A 14804-nucleotide genomic window follows, 5' to 3' on the forward strand; every position below is an offset into this window, starting at 1 on the left:
AGGACCATTATCAAAACACACTGTGCCTTCAGTGACCGTATGTCCTTTATTGCAAAGATCAGTCCTTTAATTTAATTTCAGAAAGTTGTTGTTTAGGTTTATTTATTTTTCAGAAACTCATTTTTTTTATTTTGAACATTTAACTTTTACTGTACAAATAGTACCACTTAAGGCACCATCTTTTATATTCATGTGAAAAATATGGAAATTGAATGGTCTTTTTAAATTAAATTTATATATACACTATTTGATTTTAGATATTTTTATAAGACTATGCATTTTTGTAAAAAAAAAATCTTGGTTTTGCTCTTGAATTTTCCTTTGTAAAGGAAAACTGTAAAAATAAACAATTAGAACCTTTTATACTTATAAATTGTGTTCAAATTTGCCCTGTTTCCAGGATTGTCCTTTATATTTTTCCAAGGAAATAGGGTCACTATAACTGTAGTGGCCTCCAAATCCATGTTCAAAAAAGTATTGGCAAGGTAATCATTGCATAAGGGCAGAAGAAAAAGATAATGATTTAAAGTCTGGAAATCTCATATATAGCAGTCTGGAATACTAAATTCCTTCCCTGTGTTCTTTTTTATTATTATGAAGGCTCATGTGTCTTCAATAAAAGCAATTGAATTCTCCTAGTCTTGATTCTTCTTCTATAGCTGGTGAATGATTATTGAGTGTCTAGACTAGAGGGAAAGCAATTGCTAAACACTATCTTATTTTCTGACATTAGCCCCCCAAGGATGGGGTAGTTGTGGTGGGTGGAAATAACCATGAAAATCAGTTAAGGCTTCCAAGTAAAGGTTTGTATCATCGAAGATAATTGTATTATGTAGAAGAATAGGATCCTCATGGAATCTATTTCAAAAAGAAATGCAAGAAAAAATAGTTATGAATGGTGAGTTCAGTTAAACAGAGCTCCCATGAAAATTGGACCTCACAAATCATATATGTGTGTGTTAGTTAATTAAATATATCCTGAGGGCATCTCTGCATCATCAGGGTGACTTAATTTTTTCAAGACCTAAAGCCACTTCTAAACCATAAATTCAAAGCAAGGAGTCAGGATCTGAATAATGAAGGGGGAAAAATACAACTGACTTCAGTTGTTACACTGAGAAATAACAGTAGAAATACACAGTCTTTAAAGGATGAAAAAGATAATAGGGATTTGTAAGCATTCAAATTAAGTTATGAAATGAACATAATAATTCAGTTTGAACTTTATGCACTAATTCGTCCTTCTCTTCTCTCTCACTTTTCCAATTTTGTCTCTCTTAGCAGCCAAATAATATAAAATGGGAATCCTTTTCCCAAAGAACAGCTTTCATTCCTAGAAACATATTAAAATGATTGTAATTAAAGATAGAAAGCACTAAAATTACAAGTAATCAAAGAAAAGCTGAACTCTTTCTGCTGAATCTAGTGGGAAAAATAAGAACAAAGGGAAATCATGAAAATGAATTAGATTTGAATCATAAAAGATTTGAATTTAAAAAATAACTCTTAACCAAATGAAGATTTATAAGACCAAAAGAAAAAAAGAAAAAGAAAAGAGCAGTGAAAAGCAATTCTTTTAATACCACAACTGATGAATTTTAACAGCCTAAAAGCAGCTGGGAAGTCCAACAGTGGTGATGGTATGCAGAAAAATGACATAAGCTAAGCATTACAGATTTATCATACAGGCAGGCAAGCAAAGGGCATCTTGTGAAAAACATTCCCAAGATAATTATTTTCATCCAACTGCACTACATATTACAGATTTGGGATTGGTGGAAACACGGCTTATTTTCAAAACTAAAACTCTAGAAGAGACTGTTTGTTTAGTAATTCCAATATCTTAGGGGCTGCCACAGAAATACGGCAGGGGGGTGTCAACCTATTCTCCAAAACACCTGAAGGCAGGACAAGAAGCAATGGATAGAAAGTAATCAAGGAGAAAAGAAACCTAGAAATAAGGAAAAATTTCCTGACAAAACAAGTAATCATGCAATTACTTGCCTTTAGAAGTTGTGGGTGCTCCATCACTGGATGTTTTTAAGAAGAGATTGGACAACTGTTTGTCTGAAATGGTGTAGAGTTCCCTGCTTGAGCAGAGAGTTGGACTAGAAGACCTCCATGGTCCCTTCCAATTCTGTTATTCTGTTATCCTATCATTCTGTTTATTAGTTGCACTTTTTATTTCAGAGCAATATTGAAGTATCCTTCATCCCTCAGATTATAAACCAGGATACAAAATTATTATCATCTAAGGAGGCCCAAACTGCATAGTAAGGCGGAGAATCTTGGTCAGTCGTTCTGAATGGTATGTTTTATTTAACTACAGAGATAATGATGGTTATTATTATGATGATTACTGTTATTATTTATTTTCTAGGCATCTCTTTGCAGTTAAAAATAGGATTAGCATATGCTGATAAACCATACACTTGTATGTACACAGGTGAGGTTGTCGATCTTTCTCAGAGTCTCCAGTGCAAGGCGGAAAGTTATTCTCACACTGGCACTGAATGTGCAGTATTTACTGGGCCTTTCCAGATGACTGAGTTAAAGCAATACCTACCTTAAACCTGCAAGTAATTAACTCTTCCCATTGCCAATCCCTACCCTCAGTTGCCCCTTTTACGGTCTCTGACATCATCTGATTTTTCTCCAAGGTAATAGTGAAGATTAGCTTATTTTATACTGTATTCCTTTAGACTGGCCTGGGTAAGGTTGGAGTAAGGGGAGGGGGGAGGAATCCTACTTTAACACAAGGAAAGCTAAGGATATCCCTGTCTTGCTCATGGACTGGGAGCAAAATGAAGGCAACACTGTAAGAAAAGAGCAGATAAAAGGCCTTGCCAATATATGTTTGTGCTGGTTTTCCTGTATGTTAGCTATTAGTTAACGATTGAAGTTTCCTAGGGCAAATCTCAGTTTGGAAATGTATTTTGTTTGTGTTGCTGTTATTGTTGTTACTATTATTTCTGCTACATTCAAAATTTAACTACGGTACTATTTGTCTTTTCTCCTTGTAGCATTTTGGTATATTTTGAATTTTAAAGGTATCAAGTATTTAGTTCTCCAGACCGAGGAAGTTATATATTTGCAATTAAATTAATCAAATGCATTTTGTAGGGAGCCATAACAATTGCAAAAGTATCTTGAACAAGAAAACAGCTGAAGCAAAATGAGAAACAAGCAAGCAAAAACTTGGTGGCTCAGGAAAGCTCCATTTCCCAGTCAAGAAGTTTAAAAGATCAAACAGGGAAACAGTTGTTTCTTTTTGCCAGTTCTGATTTCAAGAAGGAGCAAAGAGATTTTCCCCAAGAGAGCTGACTTCAGGCCAGCCATTCTGTCCTTGAAATATCAGATGAAGAGGGTTTTTTTTCCCCTTTGTTCAGTCTCCAGGCTGAAGCAGCTGGATAATAAATAAGCCAAGTTAATTTCTGCAATGAATTGTAGCAATGCTGCCAAGCCCAGAGTTTGGAAATCATTAGTGACTCCAACGTTTTCCCTTCCCCCATTCTCAAGAAAAGCATAAATATGACAAAGAATATTTGGGGGACAGTCTTCTGATTTGACCTAAAATTTGCCTTGATCAGATTAACGGGTGGGAAAAAATTACTTATTTTCAAACCATATTTTATACAGCTATAATATTTCACTTCAAAGAAATACCAGCATAACTCAAAAGTAATCACCATGAGCATATTTTGGACTTTTCAGTTTATTCAGGACTGATGTACTAGAGAAGATGTATGATCATTTCATCACATACTTGCGATATTTTATTGACTTGTGTATAAGGTAAAGGTAAAGGTCCCCCCGCACATGCGTGCTAGTCGTTTCCAACTCTAGGGGCCGGTGCTCATCTCCGTTTCAAAGCCAAAGAGCCAGCGCTTTTCCGAGGACGTCTCCGTGGTCATGTGGCCGGCATGACTAGACGCCAAAGGCGCACGGAACGCTGTTACCTTCCCACCGTAGTGGTCCCTAGTTTTCTACTTGCATTTTTACGTGCTTTCGAACTGCTAGGTTGGCAGAAGCTGGGACGAGTAACAGGCGCTCACTCTGTTACGCGGCACTCGGGATTCGACCCGCCAAACTGCCGACCATCTGATCGACAAGCTCTTGAGGAATACTAGTGGACTACTGAACTAGTGTACTAGCACTGATAATGTTACCTACTTTGAGTAATGAAACATCTGCAAGCAAACAGCCAAGCTCAGAGAACACCAAGGATCCCTCATTTCAACCCTGAGCTACAAATATTCTCTTTTATTGTATGCCTTTTCATTGTGATTTGTTGTGTACTGCTTTTGAACATCCATTGAGGGAAAACATGGAATTAAATCCATAAAGTTGTTAGAGAAAGGTGAAGGCAGTTTTGGAGATTCTTGTTTCCCAAGGTGAATAAAACTTATCATTTTGCAGCAGACTCTCTCAAATTATTTCTGCAAAAAAACTAAAGCTAGCACACCTGTTCACAAGGGGCCATTATGAGAGGGTACACAAGTCATGTGGACATCAGTTTATTTTTCAAACCAACTTTCTTTTTTAATCCATAGTCTAGTTATCATGTGTCTTATGTTAAGTTAGTTCAATATATACATATTTTCTCCCATGAACATAATCTCATAAATGGTTATATTAGCTCTCAGTCTAAGAAGGAAGGTAAGAAAAAATTCTGAGCTCCTTTTGTGGGGACATGAAAAACATTCCTTTGGATTCCTGGAACATTTGCCATGACAGCCCCATTGACTTGGCATAGACATACAATGGCAAGAAGGGGCTGACCCATGCAAACAAAGCAAAAAAGAACTTTCCCCAAAAAGGCAGGGGTGGATTGTTGGTCATTAGAAGTGGAAGGAATGCTTGGACATCTGCCAGTGAGATTTGGTCTCAGATCTTCTGCTTTTTCCTTGGTGAACTGCTCAGCTGAATTCCATTTTGGGAGTGTTTTTCCCCTAAGCTTGATTATTCACATCTTTCTCTACCTAATGCTAATTTGACTTCTTTGTCCCTTTTATTGCAAATATATCTTTTTTTTAATTGGGGGGAAGTCTCCAAATTGTGCCTTAAAATATGTGTTGTTGAAAAGTAGCTTCATAGCAATGAAATCCTGACTGTATTGTGAGTTTCTAAAAATGGAATGACTTATCCTATTATGTCACTTGTTAAAAAGAAAACCATTTGTGTAAGGCAATTCAGTAAGGAAATCTTATTTTATAGGCCTCCTGCCTCCCCTATCCTGTCTCCCTTTGACCCCAGAAGTAAGCAAATCTCATGCTCATACATTCGATTTAGATATGGAAAATTCACATGTAAATCATTTCACTTGACTCTGCAGTTATGAAGGGAAGAATACAATATAGAAAATGAAGGAAGTGTCAGACTGGTAATCTCCTCCCCATGCTCCCACTCCAGAGGATAATGTAACTGTTAAACCCTCCATAGCAGCTCACAAGCAAGAAAAGGGATTAAGTTACAGAATTATGGAAATGAGAAAGACGTGTACCTTGGTTGACATTTATCAGGGTATACCTTAATGTGGGACTTCCCAATTGTTTTTAATTGTCTTTCTAAATAAGTCTTGCTTTTTTGATAACACAATAATGTCCATCTTTTCTTATCCTACATTACTTTGGAAATGTTTTCCAAATTCAGAGAATTCCATTCAAGTAATACAGATTTATTAATTAAACCATTTATAAGCCAATTGGGATTCTCAAATAATATTTTTATCATATGAAACACAGGTTTAAAACTTAAGACACTGTTATTTTTCTTTCTACAGCTGGCAAATGGAGGAAAATTACTCAAGAGACAAAAACAGTATTAGAAAGAAACCATTTTACTAAAACTGGTACATCTAGTGAGGAAAATCTCTTAAAAGTAGGTTTTTCTGGGCAAGTACCACAATATTTTTTGTGGCTATTGTGGTTGGTTGGATTAATTGAAGGACTCTGCTGCAGATAGGGAAGTGCTAAAAATACAGTTTCTAATTCAGGTAGTTCTCAACTTACAACCATTAATTTAGCAACCATTCAAAATTATAACGGCACTGAAAAAAATGATTTATAGCTGGTCCTCAGATTTACAACCATCACAGTATCCCTATGGTCACGTGATCAAAATTCAGGGTACTTGGTAACCAGAATGTATTTACAAGGGTTGCCGTGTCCTGCACTTAACAAATGACATTGCCAACCTTCCCAGCCACCTTCTGACAAGCAAAGACCAGGGGAGGAAGCCATTCCCTTAATGATTGTATGCTTCACTTAACAACTGAAGTGATTTGCTTAACAACCATGGCAAAATCATGCATGACTCACTTAACAACCTTCTTGCTTAGCAATGGAAATTCTGGCCCCAATTGTGGTTGTACGTCAAGGACTACTTGTACTTGACATTCAGCCTGTAAATCTCTGAAGCTGGCCTGCTGTTTTCCTGACGGTGCTGAAGTAAATCCAGTCAGTCCCTTGAATGAATAGGTGGGCTGCATCTTGAATGCTCCCAGCAGCAAAATAACGTATGTCAGAAAGGAAACGTAGTTGTCAAAAATATGGGACATACATTTTCATAGGCAACAAAGAAGACCAACCAGTTTTTAGGTGCGAATTCATTCATGTAGCATTGAACTTGAACAGCATGAATGCAGCCAATCATAACGCTATCCCTGAGTGGCAAACAAATACGGTGTTTCTATCATTTTATCCTCTTACTTGATTTGATGAACACAAAAGTTGCTTTTGATATTTCTATGAAAGAACAAGGTGGTTTTGACCTTACTTACAAAATGAACAAAAGTGTGGATTATCTTGCTTTTCGCTGATCAATCACTCCTGGCCCATCTACATCTTTCTTAGCTTTCCATGTTTTAATTAAACCCTGTAATGAGTTAAAAAGAAAATCAGCCAAGTAGGGTCTAGAACAGACATGTCAAACTCGTGACGTCACGTGACATCGCACAACATACCAGGACAGTTTTGCCATTGCCAGCAATGGGGTGGGCGCAGCTTCTGCATGACGCGTCCGGCCCATGGGCCGGCAGTTTGACACCCCTGGTCCAGAATGATGGAGGGAGAAATAATAGAAAAAGGAAAAAGAAAAATAACACCAGTGCACCTAAAATCAAATCAGTGAAAAATATAGCCAAGAAAAATCTTAAAGCACCCTGAAAATAAAAAATAAAAAGGTTGTAAGGTTTTCATTGGGGGAGAGGAGGGGGACTATGAAAAAATTTAGTACTGAAGGACTTTGCTTTTAGAAACTCAATTACTGGCAGAGGTAGAGCAAACCCCAATGGCACACTTCAGAATGAATGCCAGACTTTTAAGGCTTGCTGAGGATGTATTTCAAGTTCCCTGCTTGCACTAAGTATTATCCACTTGAAGCACATTAGAGTAGGTTATAGTACATTGCTCTGGATCTAAAAATTATGGTTCTAGCTTTCAGACCACTGTTGTATTACCCACAGAACAGCATCATTCAAAGGGACATATCATGAGTTTCAGCTGATGCTTACTTAAGGTCTAATCCGAGAGCTGTAACCAGAAATAGCCACATGCCCAAAGAAAGCATATTACCTCAGTATATCTGCAGATCCCAGCCGTTTTCTTTCCCAATAAGGCATTTTTTTCTACAGTATTCCTTTTGTGATGGCTGTCTCCTGTTTAATCATCTCCATGGGGAAACTTTATTTCAAGAAGCGGGGACAGCTTTTTGTTATTTTTGTTGCAATATGTGAACCAATAGATATATTAAAATTTCTGCGTACAGCATCTCCCCACATAGATGTTTAACACAGAGAATCTCAATAATGAAATTTTGATTTGTTTCTGTCCCCCCCCAAAAAACTTACAGAATCAGCTATATTATAAAGTATAAAAGCAGTCTCCTCTGAAAACAATGGCATCCAAATAAGTCAAGTTACTTCATACTGGAGAAATTTTAGATTAAAAAATATTTATTAGAAAAACAACAAACCTGAACAATACTGTTTACTGGCTAGCAGTCTCAGCTTATGATATATAATATTTAATATGTCATAAACATTAAGATGAAAGAATATTGTATTCAGACGGTTTGCTGTCTGCTAAAGACAATTGATCTGTGCTGTGAACACACACTTTGCCACAAATCAGAACCAGGGAGTGTACTGTTGTCAGGGCATAGAAAAAAAATGAATAAGTTAACAAAATGACACATCTTGCTCAGCCAGGTTTTTTTAAATCATTATCTAATAACTAAGCCACCATTGCTGAGTTCAAATGCAGCACATTAAAATATAGATATGGTTTATAAACCAGAAGAAGACCTAGATTCATATACAGTAAGCCAAATTGTTTATGTCTTATCAAGTCATTGTTGATGTTAGTAACCATATGGATTTTCTCCCTGATGATCTGTCCCTAACCTGCTCTTTGAAGTCTACCAAGAGTGCATTCATCATCACTGTTAATTGAGTCCACCTACCTTGCTGCTCCTTGTCTTCTCTTCTTCCACATTTCCCAGCATTAGAGCCTTTTCTAGTGAGCTGGGACTTCACACAATATGTCAAAGTAGGATAATTTCAGCCTTGCCATTTGTCCCTTGAGTGAGAACCTCAAGGTGAAAGCCAAAATTAAAAAGCCACAATATGGCTTAATGTTTAGGAAGAATGTAGGTGAAGTTCAACTATAAGATTTTTTTTAATAATTAAACAGCATCATCTTCATCATCAGAACCCTTATGTCCTATTATTTTCTGGGATAATGGCAATACATATAGGTCTCTTCAATGGTGGCATCCCTTTGTGTTCTACTACAACAGGGGTCTTCAAACTTGGCCCTTTTATGACTTGTGAACTTCAACTCCCAGAATTCCTCAGCCAGTATGCCTAGCTGAGGAATTCTGTCAGTTGAAGTCCACAAGTCATAAAACAGCCAAGTTTGAAGACCCCTGTACTACAAGGTCTTTTTAGTACTGAAATAATTTGAAATGTAGTGTTGAAATATTTTCAAAATTACATAACTGTAATTTGTGCAGCTTCACTAGAGAAGGAAAATAAGAGGAAATAAAAGTGTATTGTAAATAAATATTGATTTACTCTAGTTTATATGCTTCTCCAATCCAGAGACTCTCAGCAAGACATATTTTCAGCAAGACATATTTACTTACTCTGAGTTAAAAACAGAAATGTAACATCTTTGATTTTGGAAGTTTGACTTCCCATGGACTATAAGTGGGTTAGTATGAAGAAGGAAAGCAATAAACGATAACGTGTTCAGAAACAGGCATCAAAGATGGCGACTAGATCGTGACAAGTTGCATATATTAAAAGACTTAAAGAATTTACATTTAACCTGTAAAAATGATAAGGATTTAAAGAACTAGGTGGTGATGGAGGTAATGAATTTTCTGGTACTAAAATGAATTGCAATAATAAGAGAAGAAATTTAGATTTAAAAGACAGTAAGTTTGCCATCCCCTTCATGGATTACTGCCTTGTCGTGGCGAAGGGGCTTGCGTAATTCAATGAAGCTATGAGCTATGCCGTGCAGGGCCACCCAAGACGGAAAGGTCATAGCAGAGAGTTCTGACAAAACGTGATCCACTGGAGAAGGAAATGGCAAACCACTCCAGTATCTTTGCCATGAAAACCCTATGGACAGTACTAAAAGGCAAAACGATATGATGCTGGAAGATGAGCCCCTCAGGTCGGAAGGCGTCCAATATGCTACTGGGGAAGAGCAGAGGACTAGTACTAGTAGCGCCAGAAAGAATGAAGCGACTGGGCCAAAGCCGAAAGGACGCTCAGCTGTGGATATGTCTGGTGGTGAAAGGAAAGTCCGATGCTGTAAAGATTTTTTCTCCATAGGAACCTGGAATGTAAGATCCATGAATCAAGGAAAGCTGGACGTGGTCAAACAAGAGATGACAAGACTAAACATTGACATCTTAGGTATCAGCGAACTAAAATGGACAGGAATGGGTGAATTTAATTCAGATGACCATCAGGTATACTACTGCGGGCAAGAATCCCTCAGAAGAAATGGAGTAGCCTTCATAGTCAATAAAAAAATAGGAAAAGCAGTACTGGGATACAATCCTCAAAATGACAGAATGATCTCAGTTCGAATCCAAGGCAAACCATTCAATATCACAGTAGTCCAAGTCTATGCCCCAACCACCAGTGCTGAAGAGGATGAAATTGACCGGTTCTATGAAGCCCTACAGCACCTTATAGAACTAACACCCAAAAATGATGTCCTTATCATCATGGGGGATTGGAATGCTAAAGTAGGAAGCCAAAAGATAACGGGAATAACAGGCAAGTTTGGCCTTGGAGTACAAAATGAAGCAGGGCACAGGCTGATAGAATTTTGTCAAGAGAATACGATGGTCATAGCAAACACTCTTTTCCAACAACCCAAGAGACGGCTTTACACATGGACATCACCAGACGGTCAACACAGAAATCAGATTGACTATATGCTCTGCAGCCAAAGATGGAGAAGCTCTATACAGTCAGTAAAAACAAGACCAGGATCTGACTGTGGCTCAGACCATGAGCTTCTTGTTGCAAAGTTTAGGCTTAAATTAAAGAAAGTAGGGAAAAGCGCTAGGCCAGTCAGGTATGAATTAAATCATATCCCTGTTGAATATACAGTAGAGGTGACAAATAGATTTAAGGAATTAGATCTGATAGACAGAGTGCCTGAAGAACTATGGACAGAGGTTCGCGACATTGTACAACAGGTAGCAACCAAAACCATCCCAAAGAAAAAGAAATGCAAGAAAGCAAAATGGCTGTCTGAGGAAGCTTTGCAAATAGCTGAGGAAAGGAGGGAAGCAAAAGGCAAGGGAGAAAAAGAAAGATACGCCCAATTAAATGCAGAATTCCAAAGAATAGCTAGAAGAGATAAGAATGCCTTCTTAAATGAACAATGCAAAGAAATAGAAGAAAACAATAGAATAGGGAGGACCAGAGATCTTTTCAAGAAAATTGGAGAGATGAAAGGAACGTTTCATGCAAAAATGGGCATGATAAAGGACCAAAATGGCAGGGACCTAACAGAGGCAGAAGAGATTAAGAAGAGGTGGCAAAATTACACAGAAGAACTATACAAGAATGAGCTTAACGTCCCTGATAATCACAATGAGGTGGTCACTGACCTCGAGCCAGACATCCTAGAATGTGAAGTGAAGTGGGCCTTAGAAAAGCTGAGCAACAACAAAGCTAGTGGAGGTGACAGTATTCCAGCTGAGCTATTCAAAATCTTAAAAGACGATGCAGTAAAAGTGCTACACTCAATTTGCCAGCAAATTTGGAAAACTCAACAGTGGCCACAGGATTGGAAAAGATCAGTTTACATTCCAATTCCAAAGAAAGGCAGTGCCAAAGAATGTTCAAACTATCGCACCATTGCACTCATTTCTCATGCTAGTAAAGTTATGCTTAAAATTCTACAAGCTAGACTCCAGCAGTATGTGGATCGAGAACTACCAGAAGTACAGGCAGGATTTCGAAGAGGCAGAGGAACTAGAGATCAAATTGCTAACATACGCTGGATCATGGAGAAAGCTAGAGAGTTCCAGAAAAACATCTACTTCTGCTTCATTGACTATGCTAAAGCCTTTGATTGTGTGGATCATAACAAACTCTGGCAAGTCCTTAAAGAGATGGGCATACCAGACCATCTTATTTGTCTCTTGAGAAATCTATATGCGGGTCAAGAAGCAACAGTGAGAACTGGACACGGAACCACTGATTGGTTCAAAATTGGGAAAGGAGTCCGGCAAGGCTGTATACTGTCGCCTTGCCTATTTAACTTATATGCAGAGCACATCATGAGAAAGGCAGGGCTAGATGAATCAAAAGTTGGAATTAAGATTGCCGGAAGAAACATCAACAACCTAAGATATGCAGATGATACCACTCTAATGGCAGAAAGTGAAGAAGAACTAAAGAGCCTCTTGTTGCAGGTGAAGAAGGAGAGTGCAAAACTTGGGTTGAAACTAAACATTAAGAAAACCAAGATCATGGCATCCGGCCCTCTCAACTCCTGGCAAATAGATGGGGAAGAAATGGAGGTAGTGACAGATTTTATTTTCCTGGGCTCCAAGATCACTGCAGATGGGGACTGTAGCCAAGAAATTAAAAGACGCTTGCTCCTCGGGAGGAAAGCCATGGCAAATCTAGACAGCACACTAAAAAGCAGAGACATCACCCTGCCAACAAAAGTGCGTATAGTCAAGGCTATGGTCTTCCCAGTTGCAATGTATGGCAGTGAAAGTTGGACCATCAGAAAGGCTGAGCGCCAAAGAATTGAGGCCTTTGAACTATGGTGCTGGAGAAGACTCCTGCGAGTCCCTTGGACTGCAAGGCGATCAAACCGGTCAGTCCTAGAGGAGATCAACCCTGACTGCTCTTTAGAAGGCCAGATCCTGAAGCTAAAACTCAAATACTTTGGCCACTTAATGAGAAGGAAGGACTCACTGGAGAAGAGCCTAATGCTGGGAAAGATTGAGGGCAATAGAAGAAGGGGACGACAGAGAATGAGGTGGCTGGATGGAGTCACTGAAGCAGTATGTGTGAGCCTAGATGGACTCCAGAAGATGGTAGAGGACAGGAAGGCCTGGAGGAACATTGTCCATAGGGTCGCGATGGGTCGGACATGACTTCGCAACTAACAACAACAACAAAGTTTGCCATGTTAAATTAAACAAAAGGGGTTGTATTAGGTGACCTTTGATGTTCCTTCAACTACTTCCATTTTCATGTGGTGGTGGTACTTTCACATCTTTACATTAATTAAATTAAAGCATGTGACTTCTGCTTGACACAATACTGTTGGCCAATTTTAATGGACAAGTGCTCATGCATAAGATGTCAAGAGCCATTAGGCACAATAAAATACTAAGTACTGAGTAAATAGCCTTATGCAGCAATTCCTCTGAGATATGAGGGGAAAATATTGACCTTGTACAAAATAAACAATACGTACACTCTCTATTTCACTTACTCATTCTGGCTGATTTCCAGACAACCTCTCTCTGTATATATTCACATATATAGGGGTCTGTGCTTTTAAACATCTAAATGGAAAGAGCTAAAAATCTTGAACAAGTGGATTACCGTATATACTTGAGTATAAGCCGAATTTTTCAGCCCACTTTTTGGGCTGAAAAATCCACTTCGGCTTATACTCCAGTGAACAAAAAAAAGAACTTACCGAGGACTTGCGCGCGGCCGAGCTACTTTGCCTGACGCTGCTGGGGTCGCCCGGGCGCCTCTGCTCGCCCTCAGCAGCACCTGGCCCGGAATCACATGCGAAACAAGCCCGGCAGAGGAGCCGGAGCGGCGAGCAGAGGCGCCCAGCCCAGATCCTGCAAGGCCCGGCCGAGACACGCCCCCAGCAGCGGAGCTGCTCCGGCTCCTCTGCCGGGCTTGTTTTGCATGTGAGCTACTTTGCCTGATGCTGCTGGGGTTGCGTCTCGGCCGGGGCCTTGCAGGATCCGGCCCGGGCGCCTCTGCTCGCCCTCAGCAGCACCTGGCCCGGAATCACATGCGAAACAAGCCTGGCAGAGGAGCCGGAGCGGCGAGCAAAGACGCCCGCCCGGATCCTGCAAGGCCCCGGCTGAGACGCACCCCCAGCAACGGAGCCGCTCCGGCTCCTCTGCCGGGCTTGTTTTGCATGTGAGCTACTTTGCCTGACGCTGAGAAGACCCGCTTGGGCACTCGGGTTGGTGTCAGTCTCCGCAGGCCCTTCTCGTTTCCAGGAACGTCAAGCGCGCTTGGCTCCCCACCCCCACAGCAGGGCAGGGCAGGGCAGAGACTTGCTCGCCCTTCTGACGGCCCTGAAGAGAAATGAAGGGCTTGCAAACTCCCCACGAGAAGCTGGGCAAAGTGCGCGGCTGGGTGAGTGTGTGCCTGCGCGCGTATTTACAAAAGAAACGCTCCGAGAGTTCTTCTTTCTCCGCCCCCTTGGGGGGAACTCTAGTGACTGCTGTAGCCGCGCTTCTCTTCTCGGCTCCGAAAATAGGGATTTCTACTCTCTCTCTCTCTCTCTCTCCCCCCTCCCCACCCCGCATTCTCCTGCCTCTTCGATTGCAACAATAAAAGGGCGAAGGGTGCGCTGGTTTCTTCCTCCTTCCTCCCCCCCTCCCCTCCCCTCCCCGATTGTCAGGTGTGGCTTCGACTTTAGTTTTTGCCTACGGTGCTAGGGAGTTGCCAGTGGTGGGATCGTTTTCGGAGTTGCGTGCTTGGCCCAGAGGTGCAAACAAAATGTTTGGAAAAAGGGGGGTGAGGTGGGGTGGGGTGGGGTGGAGGAAGCAGTTTGCGAAGCAGCCGAAATGGGGGTATATAGAGGATGGGAGGTTCCCACCGAGAGAGCCAGCAGAGTTGTTGTCGAAGCGCGTCACACGCCTTTCCAACCACCAGAGAAGGGAGGAATAAGAAAGAAACACACACACACACACACACACACACCAGGAAATCGAGAGCGCCGCCTTAAGTTAAAGGTGGCGGACGGGCCCGAGAAAAAAGGCTGCAAAACTCCAATCTTTTAAAGCGTGCGGTGTTGTTGTGTTTTTTTTTCCTCCCCCCGAAAGTGAACGGCAGCTTTCCGTACTAGTGTATTTGTACTGCCGCGAGTGACAACTGACAAAGCTTGCCGGTGTGATCTTGATTTTGGAACTGATGAAGTCTGTTAACTAATTGATTGGCACTCCGGTCGCTCATCGCCGTGAAACTAGACCTTGTTTTTGGTTGTTTTTTTTGTACTTTGGGCTGATCAAATGGAATAAATGGAATAAATAAAAACACTGGCATG

General features: G+C 40.4%; 1 protein-coding gene across 1 annotated transcript in view; it reads left to right on the forward strand.

Moving 5' to 3' along the window:
- Positions 1–9745: 9745 nt before the first annotated feature.
- The window catches only part of PRKCD (protein kinase C delta), a 116029-nt gene continuing 110970 nt past the window's right edge, over positions 9746–14804 (forward strand). Inside the window, exon 1 of the mRNA XM_081316833.1 lies at positions 9746–9858. The gene's annotated coding sequence lies outside the window, so the exon portion shown is untranslated. The remainder of the gene's footprint in view (positions 9859–14804) is intronic.

The sequence above is a fragment of the Vipera berus genome (assembly GCF_964194415.1).
Source record: "Vipera berus genome assembly, chromosome: 2".
Taxonomy (NCBI): Eukaryota; Metazoa; Chordata; class Lepidosauria; order Squamata; family Viperidae; genus Vipera; species Vipera berus.